Raw genomic sequence first — 23,121 nt, forward strand, 5'->3', positions numbered from 1 at the left:
CCAGTTTCTCCATCTGCTTTGCATCTGTTCTAATGATGGAACGCAAGAGCAAGGAAGTCTTATTGTACTTGTAAGATCCCTGTTAGATTTCAGCTGAGAGTGAGGGCCAGATTACTGCATTGAATGAGAATGACATTCTAATTTTCACAGGTTTTACTGCTACTTGTGTTCTTCTTGCTAACAAAGAATGGGAGCCTCTTGGGAAGCTCAGTAGGGAGCACCCTAGTCTTTGAATCAAATGTTTCCACACCAGGACTTGAACGCAAAAATAAAAGACTGATTGTCGTGTGCAGTATTGAGTGAGTGCTGCTCTGTTGGGGTTGTTGTTTGGCTTTCAGGCCAACCAGTGTTAAACCAAAGCTCTATCAGCCCTCTCAGGTGGCTATATAAAATCCCATGACACTATTTTGAAAAGCAGGAGAGTTTTCCTCAGTTTCCGGTCCAATGCTTTTCCCTTTATCAACGCATAAGATGAGGGAGCAGGAGAAGGGTATTTGGGTCATCGAGCCTACTCCACCATTCAACAAGATCATGGCTGATTCAATCATTCTCAACTCCACTTCACTGCATTTTCCCCATAACCTTTGGTTCTCTTCCTTCTTAAAAGTCTGTCTATCTTAGCCTCCTATTCACCTAATGACCCAGCCTCCACAGCCCTGTGTAGTAAAGAATTCCACAGATTCACTTCCCTCTGAGAGAAGAGATTCCGCCTCATTCTGTCTTTAACCTGCACTCCTTTACTCTGAGATTATGAACATCACCAAAATAAATTATCCAATCACTATTGCATTACTATTTATGGAGTCTTGCTTTGTGCAAATTGAACACTGTATTTCCTACATTGCAACAGTGACAGCCCTTCAATGTGACTTTGCTGGCTGTGGTTATGTATAATGTTTCTTCTGAACTGTAGGAGGGTCTGTACATATCGAAAGGCATGTGGGCTTCTGATTCCCAAAGCCACTCACAGATCTTGAAGTGGCAGGAGAAATTAAAGGGAATATAGGTTATGAGAGACCATTTAGTAAAACAATCCTTATTTTATCATTTCATATCAGGTTTATCGAAGGGATTAAAGAGTGCATTTGATACAGAATGAAGATTATCAATTTAATCTCAAAGAACTTTATAATTGGACATGGAATGCTGCATCCTAAAAGGAACCACTGGGGTCTGTGGTCCACCCACATATTTTTCTGGCCTGTGAGATCACAATTATTTTGGAATTACCCAGCATAGGAATCTAGGCTGAGGGAAGAACTAAAACATTCTACAATATAAGGGAAAATCCTGCAATGACTAGCATAGCTGGTTCAAACTGAGGTTGGAGAGTTAGGCCAGTTTGTCCCCATATTGGTGCAAGTCAACCTTTAATAACTATTTACACGCTATATTTCAGAGTAAGGAGAGAGCTTTCCTACAGAGCCCTGCAGGCTTATTACTGGTTACAAGTTTTCCAAGTCAAGAAATATCACTGATTAGGAATTACATAATGGGATTTACCCATTATCTGTTGGGAGATCATGAGATACTCCATTGGAAACCATCAGTTCTGAGTTTCCCCAACTGTAGAACCCAACGAGGTTAATAGACTATCATTGTATAACCCACCTCCAGGTATGGCTACTCTTAAAGAATGAGGTCCTACATATTGGATATTATCCAGACCCTCCACCTCTCAGTGTGAAATCAATAATGCAGAAGGTAAGAACCTTACAGCAAAATATCATACACATGCTGTAGGGCAATAAATAGAGCAGGAAATTGAAGAGTTTGAAATTGCTGAATGGTGGAAGATGGCAAAAAGTTTAGATTGAATTCTGGGCTATAGTGGATTATATTTCATTTGTAGATAATAAAATGTGAGGCTGGATGAACACAGCAGGCCAAGCAGCATCTCAGGAGCACAAAAGCTGACGTTTCGGGCCTAGACCCTTCATCAGAGAGGGGGATGGGGGGAGGGAACTGGAATAAATAGGGAGAGAGGGGGAGGCGGACCGAAGATGGAGAGTAAAGAAGATAGGTGCAGAAGGTGTGGGTGGGGAGGTAGGGAGGGGATAGGTCAGTCCAGGGAAGACGGACAGGTCAAGGAGGTGGGATGAGGTTAGTAGGTAGCTGGGGGTGCGGCTTGGGGTGGGAGGAAGGGATGGGTGAGAGGAAGAACCGGTTAGGGAGGCAGAGACAGGTTGGACTGGTTTTGGGATGCAGTGGGTGGGGGGGAAGAGCTGGGCTGGTTGTGTGGTGCAGTGGGGGGAGGGGATGAACTGGGCTGGTTTAGGGATGCAGTGGGGGAAGGGGAGATTTTGAAACTGGTGAAGTCCACATTGATACCATATGGCTGCAGGGTTCCCAGGCGGAATATGAGTTGCTGTTCCTGCAACCTTCGGGTGGCATCATTGTGGCAGTGCAGGAGGCCCATGATGGACATGTCATCAAGAGAATGGGAGGGGGAGTGGAAATGGTTTGCGACTGGGAGGTGCAGTTGTTTGTTGCGAACTGAGCGGAGGTGTTCTGCAAAGCGGTCCCCAAGCCTCCGCTTGGTTTCCCCAATGTAGAGAAAGCCGCACCGGGTACAGTGGATGCAGTATACCACATTGGCAGATGTGCAGGTGAACCTCTGCTTAATGTGGAATGTCATCTTGGGGCCTGGGATGGGGGTGAGGGAGGAGGTGTGGGGACAAGTGTAGCATTTCCTGCGGTTGCAGGGGAAGGTGCCGGGTGTGGTGGGGTTGGAGGGCAGTGTGGAGCGAACAAGGGAGTCACGGAGAGAGTGGTCTCTCCGGAAAGCAGACAGGGGTGGGGATGGAAAAATGTCTTGGGTGGTGGGGTCGGATTGTAAATGGCGGAAGTGTCGGAGGATAATGCGTTGTATCCGGAGGTTGGTAGGGTGGTGTGTGAGAACGAGGGGGATCCTCTTGGGGCGGTTGTGGCGGGGGCGGGGTGTGAGGGATGTGTCGCGGGAAATGCGGGAGACGCGGTCAAGGGCGTTCTCAATCACCGTGGGGGGGAAGTTGCGGTCCTTAAAGAACTTGGACATCTGGGATGTGCGGGAGTGGAATGTCTTATCGTGGGAGCAGATGCGGCGGAGGCGGAGGAATTGGGAATAGGGGATGGAATTTTTGCAGGAGGGTGGGTGGGAGGAGGTGTATTCTAGGTAGCTGTGGGAGTCGGTGGGCTTGAAATGGACATCAGTTACAAGCTGGTTGCCTGAGATGGAGACTGAGAGGTCCAGGAAGGTGAGGGATGTGCTGGAGATGGCCCAGGTGAACTGAAGGTTGGGGTGGAAGGTGTTGGTGAAGTGGATGAACTGTTCGAGCTCCTCTGGGGAGCAAGAGGCGGCGCCGATACAGTCATCAATGTACCGGAGGAAGAGGTGGGGTTTGGGGCCTGTGTAGGTGCGGAAGATGGACTGTTCCACGTAACCTACAAAGAGGCAGGCATAGCTGGGGCCCATGCGGGTGCCCATGGCCACCCCCTTAGTCTGTAGGAAGTGGGAGGAGTCAAAAGAGAAGTTGTTGAGTGTGAGGACGAGTTCCGCTAGGCGGATGAGAGTGTCGGTGGAGGGGGCCTGGTCGGGCCTGCGGGACAGGAAGAAGCGGAGGGCCTTGAGGCCATCTCCATACACCTGCATTCCGCATGGAGATGGCCTCAAGGCCCTCCGCTTCTTCCTGTCCCGCAGGCCCGACCAGGCCCCCTCCACCGACACTCTCATCCGCCTAGCGGAACTCGTCCTCACACTCAACAACTTCTCTTTTGACTCCTCCCACTTCCTACAGACTAAGGGGGTGGCCATGGGCACCCGCATGGGCCCCAGCTATGCCTGCCTCTTTGTAGGTTACGTGGAACAGTCCATCTTCCGCACCTACACAGGCCCCAAACCCCACCTCTTCCTCCGGTACATTGATGACTGTATCGGCGCCGCCTCTTGCTCCCCAGAGGAGCTCGAACAGTTCATCCACTTCACCAACACCTTCCACCCCAACCTTCAGTTCACCTGGGCCATCTCCAGCACATCCCTCACCTTCCTGGACCTCTCAGTCTCCATCTCAGGCAACCAGCTTGTAACTGATGTCCATTTCAAGCCCACCGACTCCCACAGCTACCTAGAATACACCTCCTCCCACCCACCCTCCTGCAAAAATTCCATCCCCTATTCCCAATTCCTCCGCCTCCGCCGCATCTGCTCCCACGATAAGACATTCCACTCCCGCACATCCCAGATGTCCAAGTTCTTTAAGGACCGCAACTTCCCCCCCACGGTGATTGAGAACGCCCTTGACCGCGTCTCCCGCATTTCCCGCGACACATCCCTCACACCCCGCCCCCGCCACAACCGCCCCAAGAGGATCCCCCTCGTTCTCACACACCACCCTACCAACCTCCGGATACAACGCATTATCCTCCGACACTTCCGCCATTTACAATCCGACCCCACCACCCAAGACATTTTTCCATCCCCACCCCTGTCTGCTTTCCGGAGAGACCACTCTCTCCGTGACTCCCTTGTTCGCTCCACACTGCCCTCCAACCCCACCACACCCGGCACCTTCCCCTGCAACCGCAGGAAATGCTACACTTGTCCCCACACCTCCTCCCTCACCCCCATCCCAGGCCCCAAGATGACATTCCACATTAAGCAGAGGTTCACCTGCACATCTGCCAATGTGGTATACTGCATCCACTGTACCCGGTGCGGCTTTCTCTACATTGGGGAAACCAAGCGGAGGCTTGGGGACCGCTTTGCAGAACACCTCCGCTCAGTTCGCAACAAACAACTGCACCTCCCAGTCGCAAACCATTTCCACTCCCCCTCCCATTCTCTTGATGACATGTCCATCATGGGCCTCCTGCACTGCCACAATGATGCCACCCGAAGGTTGCAGGAACAGCAACTCATATTCCGCCTGGGAACCCTGCAGCCATATGGTATCAATGTGGACTTCACCAGTTTCAAAATCTCCCCTTCCCCCACTGCATCCCTAAACCAGCCCAGTTCATCCCCTCCCCCCACTGCACCACACAACCAGCCCAGCTCTTCCCCCCCACCCACTGCATCCCAAAACCAGTCCAACCTGTCTCTGCCTCCCTAACCGGTTCTTCCTCTCACCCATCCCTTCCTCCCACCCCAAGCCGCACCCCCAGCTACCTACTAACCTCATCCCACCTCCTTGACCTGTCCGTCTTCCCTGGACTGACCTATCCCCTCCCTACCTCCCCACCCACACCTTCTGCACCTATCTTCTTTACTCTCCATCTTCGGTCCGCCTCCCCCTCTCTCCCTATTTATTCCAGTTCCCTCCCCCCATCCCCCTCTCTGATGAAGGGTCTAGGCCCGAAACGTCAGCTTTTGTGCTCCTGAGATGCTGCTTGGCCTGCTGTGTTCATCCAGCCTCACATTTTATTATCTTGGAATCTCCAGCATCTGCAGTTCCCATTATCTCTGATATATTTCATTTGTAGTTTACTTTGGATGTACTTACCGTGTGATAATGTCCAAGAAATTTGCGCATCAAGGATTGTGCACCAAAGCAGTACAAATGAGTATTCAAAGATTAAGGGCAAGTCAGGAGGAAAGAATAAATTTAATTTTCATTTGAGAGACTTTCACCAGCAAGAGTTGTTTGGATAAACTGTGGAGAGAACAAAGTACAGTACATCACAGAAACAGGCCCTACAGCCCACCAAGACTACACTGACAGTTGATACCTTTCTAAACTAAAAGCCTTCAGCCACGATTTGTTCCATATCCCTCTGTTCCCTGCCTGTATGTATATCTGTCATGATGCCTCTTAAATGTTAATAACGTATCCACTTCCACCACTTCCTCCAGCAGTGCATTCCAGGCATTTACCACCCTCTGTGTAAAATACCTGCCTCTCACATCTCCTTTTAAATTTACCCCTTATTACCTTAAACCTATGTTGTCCAGTAATTGACATTTCAGATGACATTTCAAAAGACTCCAACTATCAATTCTATCCATGCGTCTCATAATATTGTAAACTTCTATCAAATAATCCTTATCCTTTGACATTCAAGTAAAAACAAAACAAGTTTGTCAATCTCTTCTCATAGTTAATACCCTCCAGGCTAGGCAACATCCTGCTAAACCGTGTCTGTACCCTCTCCAAAGCCTCAACATCCTTCTGGTAGTGTGCTAACCAGAACTATAGACAACATTCTAAATGTGGTCCAACTAAAGTTCAATACAGCTACAAAATGACTTGCCAATTTTTATACTCTATGCCCTAACTGATGAGACAAGTATGCCATTAGCCTTCTTGACAGTCTTGTCTACTTGTGCTGCCACTTTCAGGAAGCTGTGGACCTGTACATCAAGACCCATCTGTATGTTAATGACCCTAAGGATTCTACCAATCACTGTATACTTCTATTCTGCATTCGATCTTCTGAAATGCATCACTTCACAATTGGCCGGATTCAACTCCATCTGCCATTTCTTCGTCTAAGTCTCCAGCCTATCTGTATCCTGTTATATCCTCTGGCAATACTTCTTATTATCCACAGCTCCCACAATCTTTTGTGTTATCCGCAAACTTACCCATCAGATCAATCACTTTCCCCTCCACGTCATTTATATATATTACAAACAACAGGGGTCCCAGCAGTGATCTTTACGGAACGTCACTGTTCACAGATCTTCAGTCAGAAAAGCACCCTTCCACAACTACTCTCTGCTTTTTATGACCAAGCCAGTTCTGCATTTTCTTAACGCTTCACGGCCCATGAGACTTCACCTTTAGTATCAGTCTGTCATGAGAGATGTTACTAAAATCCATATGGTCAACATCTACAGCCCTGCTCTCAACAATCATCTCAAAAAACTTTGTGAGACACACACTCCCCCGCACAAAGTTATGCTGCCTATTGGTAAGACAGGAAGTTGCTCATGATGAAACACAAGTCCAGGCATGAAGGGAAATTACTGAAGGGGAAATCCCAACTGAGGTCATAGTGAAATGTAACTGATCACAAAGCACTTGGACGAATCTCACTAACATGAAAAGATTCTGTGATAGAGATAATGGGAACTGCAGATGCTGGAGAATTCCAAGATAATAAAATGTGAGGCTGGATGAACACAGCAGGCCAAGCAGCATCTCAGGAGCACAAAAGCTGACGTTTCGGGCCTAGACCCTTCATCAGAGAGGGGGATGGGGGGAGGGAACTGGAATAAATAGGGAGAGAGGGGGAGGCGGACCGAAGATGGAGAGTAAAGAAGATAGGTGGAGAGAGTATAGGTGGGGAGGTAGGGAGGGGATAGGTCAGTCCAGGGAAGACGGACAGGTCAAGGAGGTGGGATGAGGTTAGTAGGTAGCTGGGGGTGCGGCTTGGGGTGGGAGGAAGGGATGGGTGAGAGGAAGAACCGGTTAGGGAGGCAGAGACAGGTTGGACTGGTTTTGGGATGCAGTGGGTGGGGGGGAAGAGCTGGGCTGGTTGTGTGGTGCAGTGGGGGGAGGGGACGAACTGGGCTGGTTTAGGGATGCAGTAGGGGAAGGGGAGATTTTGAAACTGGTGAAGTCCACATTGATACCATATGGCTGCAGGGTTCCCAGGCAGAATATGAGTTGCTGTTCCTGCAACCTTCGGGTGGCATCATTGTGGCAGTGCAGGAGGCCCATGATGGACATGTCATCTAGAGAATGGGAGGGGGAGTGGAAATGGTTTGCGACTGGGAGGTGCAGTTGTTTTTGCCGCACCCCCAGCTACCTACTAACCTCATCCCACCTCCTTGACCTGTCCGTCTTCCCTGGACTGGCCTATCCCCTCCCTACCTCCCCACCTATACTCTCTCCACCTATCTTCTTTACTCTCCATCTTCGGTCCGCCTCCCCCTCTCTCCCTATTTATTCCAGTTCCCTCTCCCCATCCCCCTCTCTGATGAAGGGTCTAGGCCCGAAACGTCAGCTTTTGTGCTCCTGAGATGCTGCTTGGCCTGCTGTGTTCATCCAGCCTCACATTTTGTTATCTAAGATTCTGTGATACTTCGCTTTCCGTATTGCACTCCCTGAGGAGATACCAGATAAAAACAGCTGAAATATATCCAACATTTGAGAGCACATGATTAGTGTATTTGTGTTTTGTTTGTGTAACTTTTCATCATTAAAGGCAAACAAGAAACCCCAGCACCTCAGACCCAGACTGCATTCAGCTTTGTAATTAATGACCAATTGAACAAAGTGGATGTTATGGAGTGTTAATGGGTGTTTGATTAAACATTGGCAAAACCACAAAACAGTCAGACAGAGATAGTAGGAACTGCTGATGCTGGAGAATCTGAGATAGCAAGGTATAGAGCTGGATGAACACAGCAGGCCAAGCAGCATCAGAGGAGCAGGGAAGCTGACATTTCAGAAGAAGGGTCTAGGCCCAAAACGTCAGCTTTCCTGCTCCTCTGATGTTGTGTTCATCCAGCTCTACAGCTTGTTAAAACAATCAGACATGTGTTTTTGTTGACCATGTTTAAGTCTAGAGTCACAACAAAACCGAGCAATATACATGCATCTGCTTAGCAATTGGGAGGTAGATGGGGGTGATCCAGGCAACAGCAGCCCATAAATGAAGATGACTACATTAGCAAAGTGTGAAGCTGGATGAACACAGCAGGCCAAGCAGCTTCTCAGGAGCATAAAAGCTGACGTTTTGGGCCTAGACCCCACCCCCAAGCAGCAAACCATCATCTCCAATACCATCTATGACCTCATCACCTCAGCTGACCTCCCACCCACAACCTCCAACCTTATTGTTCCCCAACCCCGCACGGCCCTTTTCTATCTCCTACCCAGAATCCACAAATCTGCCTGCCCTGGTCGACCTCTTGTCTCCGCCGGCTCCTGCCCCACCGAACTCATCTTCACCTATCTGGACACCATTTTCTCCCCTTTGGTCCAGGAACTCCCCACCCACGTCCGTGACACCACCCACGACCTCCAACTCCTTCAGAACTTCCAATTCCCTGGTTCCCAACACCTCATTTTCACCATGGATGTCCAGTCCCTGTACACCTGTATTCCGCATGCAGATGGCCTCAAGGGCCTCCGCTTCTTCCTGTCCCGCAGGTCTGATCAGTTCCCCTCCACCAACACCCTCATCCGCCTAGCCGAACTCATCCTCACCCTCAACAACTTCTCTTTTGATTCCTCCCACTTACTACAGACAAAGGCGATGGCCATGGGTACCCGCATGGGCCCAAGCAATGCCTGCCTCTTTGTAGATTACGTGGAACAGACCCTCTTCCGCACCTACACAGGCCCCAAACCCCACCTCTTCCTCCGTTACATTGATGACTGTATCGGCGCCGCCTCTTGCTCCCCAGAGGAGCTCGAACAGTTCATCCACTTCACCAACACCTTCCACCCCAACCTCAAGTTCACCTGGGCCATCTCCAACACATCCCTCATCTTCCTGTACCTCTTTATCTCCATCTCAGGCAACCAGCTAGAAACTGATGTCCATTTCAAGCCCACCGACTCCCACAGCTACCTGGAATACACCTCCACCCAACCACCCTCCTGCTAAAATTCCATCCCTTATTCCCGACTCCTTCGCCTTCGCCGCATCTGCTCCTAGGATGAGGCATTCCACTCCCGCACATCCCAGATGTCCATATTCTTCAAGGACCGCAACATCCCCCCGCCGCAGCGGTCAAGAACGCCCTTGACCGTGCCTCCCGCATTTCTCGCAACACATCCCTCACACCCCGCCCCCGCAATAACCGCCCTAAGAGAATACCCCTCGTCCTCACATACCACTCCACCAACCTCCGAATACAACGCATCATCCTCCGACACTTCCGCCATCTACAATCCGGCCCCACCACCCAAACATTTTTCCATCCCCACCGTTGTCTACCTTCTGGAGAGACCAATCTCTCCATGACTCCCTTGTCTGCTCCACACTCCCCTCTGACCCCACCACACCCGGCACCTTCCCTGCAACCACAGGAAGTGCTACACTTGACCCCACGCCTCCTCCCTCACCCCCATCCCAGGCCCCAAGATGACTTTCCATATTAAGCAGATGTTCACCTGCACATTTGTCAATGTGGTATACTGCATCCTTTGTACCCGGTGTGGCTTCCTCTACATTGAGGAAACCAAGTGGAGGCTTGGGGACCGCTTTGCAGAACACCTCTGCTCGGTTCGCAATAAACAACTGCACCTCCCAGTCGCGAACCATTTTAACTCCCCCTCCCATTCCTCAGACGACATGTCCATCATGGGCCTCCTGCAGTGCCACAATGATGCCACCCGAAGGTTGCAGAAACAGTAACTCATATTCCGCTTGGGAACTCTGCAGCCCAATGATATCAATGTGGACTTCACAAGCTTCAAAATCTCCCCTTTCCCCATTGCATCCCAAAACCGAAACCAGCTCATCCCCTCCCCCTCTGCACCACACAACCAGCCCAGCTTGTCCCCACCTCCCTAACCTGTTCTTCCTCTCACCTATCCTGTCCTCCCACCTCAAGCTGCACCTCCATTTTCCACCTACTAGCCTCATCCCGCCTCCTTGACCAGTCCATCCTCCCCGGACTGACCTATCCCCTCCCTACTTCCCACCTATACTCTCCTCTCCACCTATCTTCTCCTCTATCCATCCCCTTCTCTGATGAAGGCTCTAGGCCCAAAACGTCAGCTTTTGTGCTCCTGAGATGCTGCTTGGCCTGCTGTGATCATCCAGATCCACACTTTGTTTTCTTGGATTCTCCAGCATCTGCAGTTCCCATTATCTCTGATGACTATGTTAACAGCCATTTACACAAATAACATTAATATTTACCACCCTTTGAAAAACACTGCTCAGGTAGCCACAGAACTACATAGGAGCAAATCACTGCAGATGCTCGAACCTATCCTGAAAACAACAAATGCTGGAGATCACAGCGGGCCAGACAGCATCCATGGAGAGAAAGCAAGCTAACTTTCCAGCCCGGGTGACTCTTCATCAGTGCGTCTAGGCTCGAAACATTAGTTTGCTGTGTCTCTATGGATATTGCCTGACCTGCTGTGATCTCCAGCATTTGTTGTTTTCAGCCATAGGACTAGCTCATTTGCAGGAACCAGCGTAATCAGATGGATTGAAGGATAATTCCCAGTGGGGGATATGGCACCAAACACAAAAGCTGGTGGAGGGAAGTAGACAGAAGGCTTAACGCAACTTTGGAAATATTGGATTCAAGAATGCTATGGTTAAACAACAGCAAATCATGTTTACATAAAGCATTTTGAGCTTTTAAACTATTCCAATGAGCAGCCCAGAAACACAATCAAACAAAATGGATATAGAGTCAAACAAGGGGATATTTGGAAAGATGATCAACTGACTGGTTGTAGAGGAGAGTAATAAAGTAGTTGCACCCCTACTCTGGGCCAGGAGGGCCGTGGTCAAGTCCCACTTGCTTCAGAGGTGTATTATGTCTGAACAACTTATTGAAAATATCAACATAGATTTTAACAGGGCTCCAGTCGTGCAGTGGTAATGTCCCCACCTCGGGGTCAGGAAGCCAGGGTTCAAGTCCCACCTGCTCTAGAAATGTGCAATGTCGTCTCTGAACAGGTTGATTAGAAAATATCTACATTGGCCGTAAATATGTGCCTCGTCAAATACCATGTGAGGGAGTTACTGAAGAAAGTCTGGGTATTGAACGGGGGGGTGGCTCAAAAACTGATATAAAACTACATTAAAACATGAGAATCAGAATGTAGGACCATTTTTCAAAGTTTGAAGTAAGTGCCAGTGTTGTATACAGTTCAAATCTGCCATATATCTATCAATGATTTTGATCTAGTGTTGTCAACACCTTAAGATTGTTCTGAAATAGAACTCGCAGTTAATTCTGGGAAGACCAAAGGAAGCTTTGCAGTGATACTAATCAGGTGGAGAATGGGTACAAATTGGCAGATGGAATTCAGTATAAATGTGAACAGATACATTTCAGTACTCAAAGTAACAGCAGCAATGATTGAATGGTTGTGCAGGAAAATGTAGTTTCGCATCTGCTAAAGGCAGTACAACAGGGTGATAAGAGCATCAAAAAAATAAAAATGTAATCAAGCAATTTAAAGTACAAATGTCACGAAGCAATGATGATTGTATATAAAATGTTACTGAGACCCGGTAGTGTGCTAAATGCAGCATGAGCTCCATACTACAGAAACAACATTGAGCCATTAACAAGAACGTAAGCTGGATTCATTCAGTAGGATCCTGATCATTCCTTCGGGAAAAACAGTTAAAAGAATGAGTTTAAAAAATTGTCTTATTTTGCTTGAACAACACAGATTAAAAATTTGGTCAAATGGACTTGTTTCTGGGCCAAATATTTTATGATTATAATATATATTTTACATATTACATTTTGATCAGAAATGCTAAAGTTGTTAATGTTAATGTTAATGTTCGGGTCTGGTGACCCTTCCTCAGAACAGTTCTGAGGAAGGGTCACTGGACCCGAACATTAACTCTGTTTTCTCCTCCACAGATGCTGCCAGACCTGCTGAGCTTTTCCAGCAACTTTGTTTTTGTTCCTGAATTACAGCATCCGCAGTTCTTTTGGTTTTTACTGTGAAACAATGAGATGTATTTGCCAGAATCAGGCAGTTTCCTGTATTTGAGATGTTAATATTTAGGGGCAATGGGTCCAAATTAAATTTGAAATATTTAAAACAGAGGTCAGAAGATATTTTTTCAGAGAGGTGCAATTGGTGGAACTTACTACTAGGGTTTCTGAATGAGCAGCGAATGGGTTAACATTCAAGGTTAGATTTCTTGGCTAAATAAGGAAAAGATGATGTGGAGATGCCGGTGTTGGACTGGGGTGGACAAGAAATGATGGAGAGAGATAGAGAGAGAGAGAGAGAGAGAGAGAGAGAGAGAGAGAGAGAGACAGAGAGATTGAGGAATAGGAACTGTGAAACTGATTAGGATGATTTTCTCCAGGAAAGCATCAAGAGCAATAGGGACTGGTTGAGCTGAATTGTCTGCTTCAATGTTGTGACTTCAACAACTTCCTGTTTGGGTAAGTAGTGTAATCAAGTAGGACATGAGGGAGAGACATTGAATGACGAGAGTCTGGTCAGTCATGATGAAGCCTACAGAGAAGGCGAAGAAGAATACAGAAGTTGCCCCATACTCTAAGGGTATCCTTTGTGGTTTTGATTAGGACAGCTTTAATAATGTGACAGAGCAGAAACCTTAATGGAGGGATTGAAACATCTAGTTGCAGGAAGCATGGTTACTTGGGACTAGTGTAAAATACGGCATGATGACTAGAAGGTATGGATGACATTGTTGATGATATTGAATGATGGATGTGTAATGATAGTAACAAGGTCAACTAGCTGGGACTCATAGAATATGAGTTTCCTGATTGCAACTTAATATGATCCAATTATGGAGCCCTGGCTGACAAATACAAATAGGAGTGTCAGACATACTGCTCACTGTGAGAGCTGGCTTTGAGGGAGCTGGATCACTATCAAAGACTCTCTATGTGTAAATAAACGGTGACTTGGTGACAAGGTTACTGGCGTCTGTGGGGTTATTTCAGGATGTACATTGGTAACTCTTGAAGAATGTTCATTATCATTTTATCCACGCTGTGCACACTTGGAACTTACAGAGTTCAGTGCTTTTAGCATTAAATACTTGTAGCTGTAAATAAAGCAGTTCAAAGTTGTGTGCATCTATGTTCATATTTCTCACTGTCTTAATTAATGCTTCATTAATAGGGAAAGCTGGAATTGGGAAGGGGAATGGACTTCTGCTGCTCTTCAGTTCAAACAGAACAAAAACTTAATTACAGAGTCCTCCACAGATCCAGCACTCAGAGAAATGAAGTTGTGCTAGACTGCCTAATTCTCCATCCAGCATTGTTTGATATTACCAGACTGGGTGGCACTTAATGCATCTTCTTTAACTCTTTTAGAACCAGCACCTCATACAGCATCCAGGGCTCAAACTTTACAGTCACTTTACTGGGCGCACTGACCACAATCTGAAGTCTGGCTGTAATTGGCACAATTAGCTTTGGATAGTTTTCATCCTGGAGACCAGTTACTAGTGGTGTACTGCAAGGGTCGGTGTTGGGTCCACTGCTGTTTGTCATTTTTATAAATGACCTGGATGAGGGCGTAGAAGGATGGGTTAGTAAATTTGCAGACGACACTAAGGTTGGTGGAGTTGTGGATAGTGACGAAGGATGCTGTAGGTTGCAGAGAGACATAGATAAGCTGCAGAGCTGGGCTGAGAGGTGGCAAATGGAGTTTAATGCAGACAAGTGTGAGGTGATGCACTTTGGTAGGAGTAACCAGAAGGCAAAGTACTGGGCTAATGGTAAGATTCTTGGTAGTGTAGGTGAGCAGAGAGATCTCGGTGTCCATGTACACAGATCCTTGAAAGTTGCCACCCAGGTTGACAGGGCTGTTAAGAAGGCATACAGTGTTTTAGCTTTTATTAATAGAGGGATTGAGTTCTGGAACCAAGAGGTTATGGTGAAGCTGTACAAAACTCTGGTGCGGCCGCACTTGGGGTATTGTGTACAGTTCTGGTCACCGCATTATAAGAAGGATGTGGAAGCTTTGGAAAGGGTGCAGAGGAGATTTACTAGCATGTTGCCTGGTATGGAGGGAAGGTCTTACGAGGAAAGGCTGAGGGACTTGAGGCTGTTTTCATTAGAGAGAAGAAGGTTGAGAGGTGACTTAATTGAAACATATAAAATAATCAGAGGGTTAGATAGGGTGGATAGGGAGAGCCTTTTTCCTAGGATGGTGACAGTGAGCACGAGGGGGCATAGCTTTAAATTGAGGGGTGAAAGATGTAGGACAGATGTCAGAGGTGGTTTCTTTACTCAGAGAGTAGTAAGGGAATGGAACGCTTTGCCTGCAACGGTTGTAGATTCGCCAACTTTAGGTACATTTAAGTCGTCATTGGATGAGCATATGGACGTACATGGAATAGTATAGGTTAGATGGGCTTCAGATCGGTATGACAGGTCGGCACAACATCGAGGGCCGAAGGCCCTGTACTGTGCTGTAATGTTCTATGTTCTATGTTCTATAGTTTGATCTGTATAAAAGCTGAAAGAACTTCAGATGCTGTAAATTACAAACCAAAACAGAAGTTGCTGTGAAAGCTCAACAGGTCTGTCTGCACCTGTGGAGAGAAATTTGAGCTAATGCATTGGGTCGAGTGACCCTTCCTTAGCTCTGAGGGCCCTTCTGAGGAAGGGTCACTCGACCTGAAACATTAACTCTGATTTCTCTCCACAGATGCAGCCAGACCTGCTGATCCTTTCCAGCAATTTCTTGTTTTGGTTTGTAAATTGATCTGTATGCTGCCTGATAAATAGCCATTAACTTGTGTAAGAAAATTTTCAGGTTTATCATGAATGGCGGGCCAGTCACAGGGGATTTAAATGACGATTACTATTACACATGGGGCTACAGATTCCATCATTCTGTAATACACTCTAAGATCAAACTGAGCTCCTTTCATGATAAAACACAGAAGATATGTGAGCAAAGGGGAAAACAGCAGAATGAATGGTTTTACATTTCAGTAGCATGTGCTTTTGTACCATAAGTAGAATAAAAAGCAAACCTGAAATCTCAAACACAATCTGTTTGCCCAGATTCACAGAATAATGCAGTCTGAAGCAGGCCATTCTGCCCACTGAATTATGGGGTAATTGAGCTCTCCTATCCTGTATGATGCTCATGGATATTTACCTTTTGGCTGTGCTGTCATGATTAAGACTGTGCTAATGAGGATCTGCTTGGCCTGTATCCTTTGCTGATTAAGGAAGGTCTTGGCTAGGAATTGATATTTTTCAGCTGTGTACCTGGTAACAGGATCAAGAGCTTCCATGTTGATAAGGCCTGGATCAGGAACAAAACAAATCTGTTACAACATGACCCCTTTGACCACAAGCCTCAGCTGGTTAATGCCAAGACAGTTCTAAGTTGCAGTATCGCAAATCCAGTGGTCGCCTAGTCGATTTCAGGTCAAACTCATGACCTTAGAAATCACCAGTCAAAGATCCTTGCATATTTTGACTAATTCAGGAGCAAGATTGATGACAGAACAATAACTGTGGAGAAACCAAAACATCTTCTTGGAATAATGATGTTGTACCTGCAAGGCAAACAGACTCAGCGTGCAGTTAAGGGTGAACTATACCATTAATTTAATAATAGTTACTGGACATTGCATAAGGAGTTCTGTCACAACGGTGTCAGATTATACTAGGATCTCAGTGTGCAGAGTTTCCGAGGGGTGCTTTTTAAAAGTCATTTGTAGGATGTAGGCATTTATTACTCATCTCTAATTATCCATGGGGCCGTTAAGGATCAATCATAGTGTTGAGGGTCTGGAGCTACATGTAGGACAGACCAGGTAAAGGCTGCAGTTTCCTTTCCTAAAAGGTATAAGTGAATCAGATACGTTTTTACAACAATTGACAATTGTCTTTAGGCCAGCTTTTTATTCCGGATTTTATTGAGTTCAAATTTCATCATCTGCCATGGTGGGATTTGAACCATGGGATTTAAACTCGTGATCATAGGTCATGGTTGGAGGGTCAATACTGAAGGAAAGAGTCGATGTCTCCAAAATATCAGCGTGGAGTTCTGCATTACCATCTCGGTAACATTATCATAACGTCACTACCTTCCCTCTTGGGCCATCTCCTATATATACTGAAAGTACTTAGAGAAGGTTCTTGTCACTGACGTGGGAGTGAAATACCTTCATCAACAACTGGCCTGATCCTACTGGAGAAGCCTTGAACTGCTGGAAATCAAAGTTCCATGTGTGTAGCGACTAAAGCCAACTAACTATCTCAATTACATTTATTTAACAAGGCAACAGTATGCCATTGTGCTAGCAATATGCGCAATCTGTTACTGGGAAAGCATCTGTAGCTGGACAATGCCATTCTCACCTGGACTCACAATTGTTTTGCCGTGCCCAGACATGTTAATAACACATAATTCTCACTGAGTAATAAGCTAGTCCTGAGCCCTGCACTTCCCAACTTTACCTCATTGAGCACTGGATCAGAGGATCATTCCATCCATGAAGCTGACCCTGAGCTTCCCGTTGCTTGCCACTTCACCACACCACTGTGTTCCCACACCAGCATCTCAGGCTCAGGCTTACCGCAATGCTCCAGTGAGTCTGAACACAAACTGGAGAAACAGTACTCTGTCTTCTACCTTGGTATTTTGCAGCCTTCAGGACTCAATAATGAGATTAACAATTTCTAATGTGAGCACCCTCCTTTGTGTTTGTTAGCCACCCACACACCCCAGGTCCAGTCTTGAAACAGGTTGCTTTCAGCACAGCCAACCCATATTCATCCACTCATAGTCCCCATAATCACCTATTGAGCTCCTCTTCTTCCCTGGGTTTCTATAAACAATCCCTTTACCTGCCACCTTTTCCTCTCTTCTTCCTCTCTCTCTCTCTCTCTTACTGTCTGGGCTCCATCTCTCTCAGCATAAATACCATATCTTCCCAGCTACTATTATATCTGAAGAAGGTTCGCTGGACTTGAAATGTCAACCCTGTACATCTCTCTTCATGCATGCTGCCAGACTTGCTGAGTTTCTCCGGCAATTTCTGATTTAGTTTGTTACAGAGAGTCAGGGGAATGTCTCACTGAGATGATGGCATTTCAGTGTCAAGGCAAGTACTGAGGAAAGCTAATAAAATGTTGTGTTTGTTGTGAAGGGAATTGAATGCAAGAGTAGGGAGGTCATGCTCTAGTTATAAAGGGCATTGGTGAGAACACTCCCAGAGGACTGTCCACTGTAACTACAGAAGGATGTTAATGTATTGGAAGCAGTTCAGGCTACTACCTGGAATGAGTGGATTGTTTTATGAGGAAAGGTTGGACAAGTTAGGCCTGTAGCCTTGGGGGTTTAGAAGAGTCAGATGTTTACTTGATTGAGACCTGGAATGAGTTGATTGTCTTTAGAGGAAGGATCGGACAGACTGGGCTTATTTCCATGGGCGATTAGGAGAATGAGGGGTGACATGATTGAAACGTATCAGATCCTGAATAGTCTTGACAAAGTGGACATGGAAAGGATGAGAGATAATGGGAACTGCAGATGTTGGAGAATTCCAAGATAATAAAATGTGAGGCTGGATGAACACAGCAGGCCAAGCAGCATCTCAGGAGCACAAAAGCTGACGTTTCGGGCCTAGACCCTTCATCAGAGAGGGGGATGGGGAGAGGGAACTGGAATAAATAGGGAGAGAGGGGGAGGCGGACCGAAGATGGAGAGTAAAGAAGATAGGTGGAGAGAGTATAGGTGGGGAGGTAGGGAGGGGATAGGTCAATCCAGGGAAGACGGACAGGTCAAGGAGGTGGGATGAGGTTAGTAGGTAGATGGGGGTGCGGCTTGGGGTGGGAGGAAGGGATGGGTGAGAGGAAGAACCGGTCAGGGAGGCAGAGACAGGTTGGACTGGTTTTGGGATGCAGTGGGTGGGGGGGATGAGCTGGGCTGGTTGTGTGGTGCAGTGGGGGGAGGGGACGAACTGGGCTGGTTTAGGGATGCAGTAGGGGAAGGGGAGATTTTGAAACTGGTGAAGTCCACATTGATACCATATGGCTGCAGGGTTCCCAGGCGGAATATGAGTTGCTGTTCCTGAAACCTTCGGGTGGCATCATTGTGGTACTGCAGGAGGCCCATGATGGACATGTCATCAAGAGAATGGGAGGGGGAGTGGAAATGGTTTGCGACTGGGAGGTGCAGTTGTTTGTTGCGAACTGAGCGGAGGTGTTCTGCAAAGCGGTCCCCAAGCCTCCGCTTGGTTTCCCCAATGTAGAGGAAGCCGCACCGGGTACAGTGGATGCAGTATACCACATTGGCAGATGTGCAGGTGAACCTCTGCTTAATGTGGAATGTCATCTTGGGGCCTGGGATAGGGGTGAGGGAGGAGGTGTGGGGGCAAGTGTAGCATTTCCTGCGGTTGCAGTGGAAGGTGCCGGGTGCGGTGGGGTTGGAGGGCAGTGTGGAGCGAACAAGGGAGTCAGGGAGAGAGTGGTCTCTCCGGAAAGCAGACAGGGGTGTGGATGGAAAAATGTCTTGGGTGGTGGGGTCGGATTGTAAATGGCGAAAGTGTCAGAGGATGATGCGTAGTATCCGGAGGTTGGTAGGGTGGTGTGTGAGAACGAGGGGGATCCTCTTAGGGCGGTTGTGGCGGGGGCGGGGTGTGAGGGATGTGTTGCGGGAAATGCGGGAGACGCGGTCAAGGGCGTTCTCGATCACTGTGGGGGGAAAGTTGCGGTCCTTAAAGAACTTGGACATCTGGGATGTGCGGGAGTGGAATGTCTTATCGTGGGAGCAGATGCGGCGGAGGCGGAGGAATTGGGAATAGGGGATGGAATTTTTGCAGGAGGGTGGGTGGGAGGAGGTGTATTCTAGGTAGCTGTGGGAGTCGGTGGGCTTGAAATGGACATCAGTTACAAGCTGGTTGCCTGAGATGGAGACTGAGAGGTCCAGGAAGGTGAGGGATGTGCTGGAGATGGCCCAGGTGAACTGAAGGTTGGGGTGGAAGGTGTTGGTGAAGTGGATGAACTGTTCGAGCTCCTCTGGGGAGCAAGAGGCGGCGCCGATACAGTCATCAATGTACCGGAGGAAGAGGTGGGGTTTGGGGCCTGTGTAGGTGCGGAAGAGGGGCTGTTCCACGTAACCTACAAAGAGGCAGGCATAGCTGGGGCCCATGCGGGTGCCCATGGCCACCCCCTTAGTCTGTAGGAAGTGGGAGGATGATTCAGTCCAGAGCTAGGGCACGCAATTTTAAAACTTGGGGTCCATCTCCCTTTTCAAAAAGAGATGAGCAGAATTTGTTTCTCTGCAAGGGTTGTGCAGCTTTGAAACTCTCTGCCTCTGAAGGCAGTGGAGATGGTGTCATTGAATATTTTAAAGTGGGAGGGAAATAGTTTTTTGTTAAGCAGTGAAATCAGATGTTATCAGAAGAATATGAAATTCAAAATACACATAAATCAGCGATGGTCTTATTGAATGATGGAGGAGGTTCAAAGAGTCAAGTAATCTACTTATGGTCCTAATTCATATGTTCATATATACTCGACTGGTGGCTGCTAATTGGTGAGGTAAGACTTGTCCTACTTTTTCTGTACGGCCCATATCCGGACAATTTTCCACATTATCAGGTAGACACCAGGACTGCAGCTATACTGGAACAGCTTGGTTAGGGATGCAGTTAATTCTGCAACTGAAACTTTCATGGCTAAGGGCATATAGCCTTTGCTGTGTCCAATCTACTCAGCTGCTCCTTGAGACCACATGGGGGAAATCGAATTGGCTGGGGTTTGGCATCTGTGAAGCTGATGAGAAGAGGGTCATAACGTCCTTTGTGAGAAGATACAGATTAATTTACAATTATTTATTCTGCATCATCTGTGGGCTGGGCCTCAGTTTATACACAAATAGCAGAAATGACAAAAACTCATGAAAAATCTGGCAAGCACAAGTTCTGCCTGCCGGTTCAGTGTGACCTAGTAACCTGCTTTATGCAGCCTCCAGTCAGACTGGCCTTCCACTGACTCATTGCAGCAAGTTGGGATGGCCTAACCCCTTGAGCACACAATTTGATTTGCCGTGCCAGTTAAAATTGTTCACTTTTATTTAACACACTAAGTGCAATAAAATAATTAATCTGTGAAGGTGACCATGCAGCCTCTGTACAGTCACACTGTGTACAGTCCATTCTACAGAAAGACATTGTGCATTGGAAAGAGTGCAGATTAATTCATGAGGCTGACAGTAAAACCAATGATTATAACTGTCTGGAAGGAATGAGCACACAGGGACCTTTTTTCCAGAAATCAGAAGTTTGAGGGGTGACTTAATTGAGATCTTTAAGATTTGAAGAAGGAGAAGGAAAATGACAGAGAAATTGTTCCCAGTTGTGGGGATTCTCTAACTAGGTGTGATAGAATATAAAAGAGTCGCTAATAAATCCAAACAGGAATTCAGGAGAAATATCTTCATCCAAAAAGTGAAGAGAACGTAGAATTTGCTGCCACAATGTAGTTCTGGGGAATGATGTCAATGGCTTTAAATGGAAGGTGGATAAACATAAGACTGAAGGAGGACTGAAATGATGTTGACAAGGTGAGATGAAGAGTAGGTGGGAGGAGTCTTGCGCGAAACAGGAGCTCCAGCATCAAACAGATGGGCCGAATGGCTTGGATTTGAAATAATATTTCATATCTTGTTGCAGAGGAGAGAAATTTAGTTAGAAACTGTTGAGAATGATCAGGATTGAATCAAACACACTCAATAAAAGTATGTTTTACTTCATTAGGGACAGGAGACTCCCAGGACATTGGGATCACATCAGGAATGTCTAGAAAGCCACATGGAAGAAGTGAAACATCCCACTGACCATGAGAGACACTGCCTTGTGTCCAACCAAAGTTCACAAGGCTTATTTGGGAAGCCATTAAGATCATTGGGATGTGTCATTAGGAGGCCGTGAAGGTAAAATTGATGCATCAGAGGAAGTGCATAAAAACCCCAACAGCTCACCTCTCAACTGCCCAAGTACGGTTTGCACTTTGTATGACAGAGTCTGCGGATGCCATATGCAAATCATCAGAGTCTCAGAACCTGCATATCTGGAGAGAACATAAATCACCTCTATCCCATGAAATACCTCAGGCTTGTATCGAGTCCTGGTCTAAAGTCAGGCAGCTGTTACTGGCTGGGATGACAAGTAGCTCCACCTAGTAACCCCAGGTCAAAGAGCTGACATAAGAGAGAATGAAGTGGACACAATGTGAGTTATATCCCAGCAAGACTCAACACCAAGAGAGGAGAACACTGTGAGAAAATAGAAAATCACAGTTCTGAAGAAAAGTCATATTTGATTTGAAGATTCAACTCTGTTTCTCTCTTCATGGATTTGCCAGACTTACTGACTATTTCCTGCACTTTCTAGCTTATTTCAGACTTCCTGTGTTCATAATGGATGCTTTTATTAAGAAATTCTTTGGACAATCTTTTTTCCTGAGTCCTTATAGATGTTGGATCCATGTGTGGGTTCTTAATGTATTAAGTTAGTTTTCATGAAACTGTTCAGACATGTTAAGATACACCTCCAGCTGGGTGGAACATAAACCCAGAATTTCAGGTCCAGAAGTAGGTGCTTCACAGAAGGGAATGACCTCATGTTCTCTCTCTTCCTGGCAACGCTGTATGAGGAATGTGACTGTCACTTGACCTATTCAGCAGCCCTCAATAAGGAGAAAGCAATTCTGGACAATGTAACAGCAACTCCATAACTCGGAATGCTTTTCAAACAAATAACTCAATTGTGCTGAAGGGAAAATGAGTTAATCTCAACAAAAATGGGACCTTACCAAAATGGGGTTGCATTTAGATTGGTAATTTGCAAGAAAGCGGGTAATGTATTTGCTGTACAATCAGTGAAAGCCAAATTCTTAACAAGAATTATCAAGGAGGCAAGTGTCCAACTAACATTCCAACAAGCCTTCCTTCACATGAAGGAGCTCTCAGCCAAGCCACTAAAAGAATTGAAACATTTATTGTGCACATGGACTCTCACACAGTGACACTTACACACTGCCTCTTAAACACAAAATCTCACTCAGACTCCCACTCCCACACACACACACATGCATGCACACACAGACTCACACACACAGACTCACACACACATGCACGCACACAGACACAGACTCACACACACAAACACATACACACATATACACACACATACACAGAATCTCTCTCTCTCTCTCACACACACACACACACACACACACACACACACACACACACACACACAGACAGACAAACACGCGCGTGGGCACACAGACTCACACGCACACATGCACATGCAAACACACACGCACACACACACACACACACACACACACACACACACACACACACACACACACACACACACACACACACACACACAACCCTCTGGTAACGTGTCCATTTTTCACACATTAACTTTAGTAATAACCATTAGTATTAGCTGCTTGGAACAATAGCTGTCAGCGGTGATGCTGCTATTACCCAGTGT

This window comes from Stegostoma tigrinum, chromosome 24 (assembly GCF_030684315.1).
Source record: "Stegostoma tigrinum isolate sSteTig4 chromosome 24, sSteTig4.hap1, whole genome shotgun sequence".
NCBI classification, from domain to species: domain Eukaryota; kingdom Metazoa; phylum Chordata; class Chondrichthyes; order Orectolobiformes; family Stegostomatidae; genus Stegostoma; species Stegostoma tigrinum.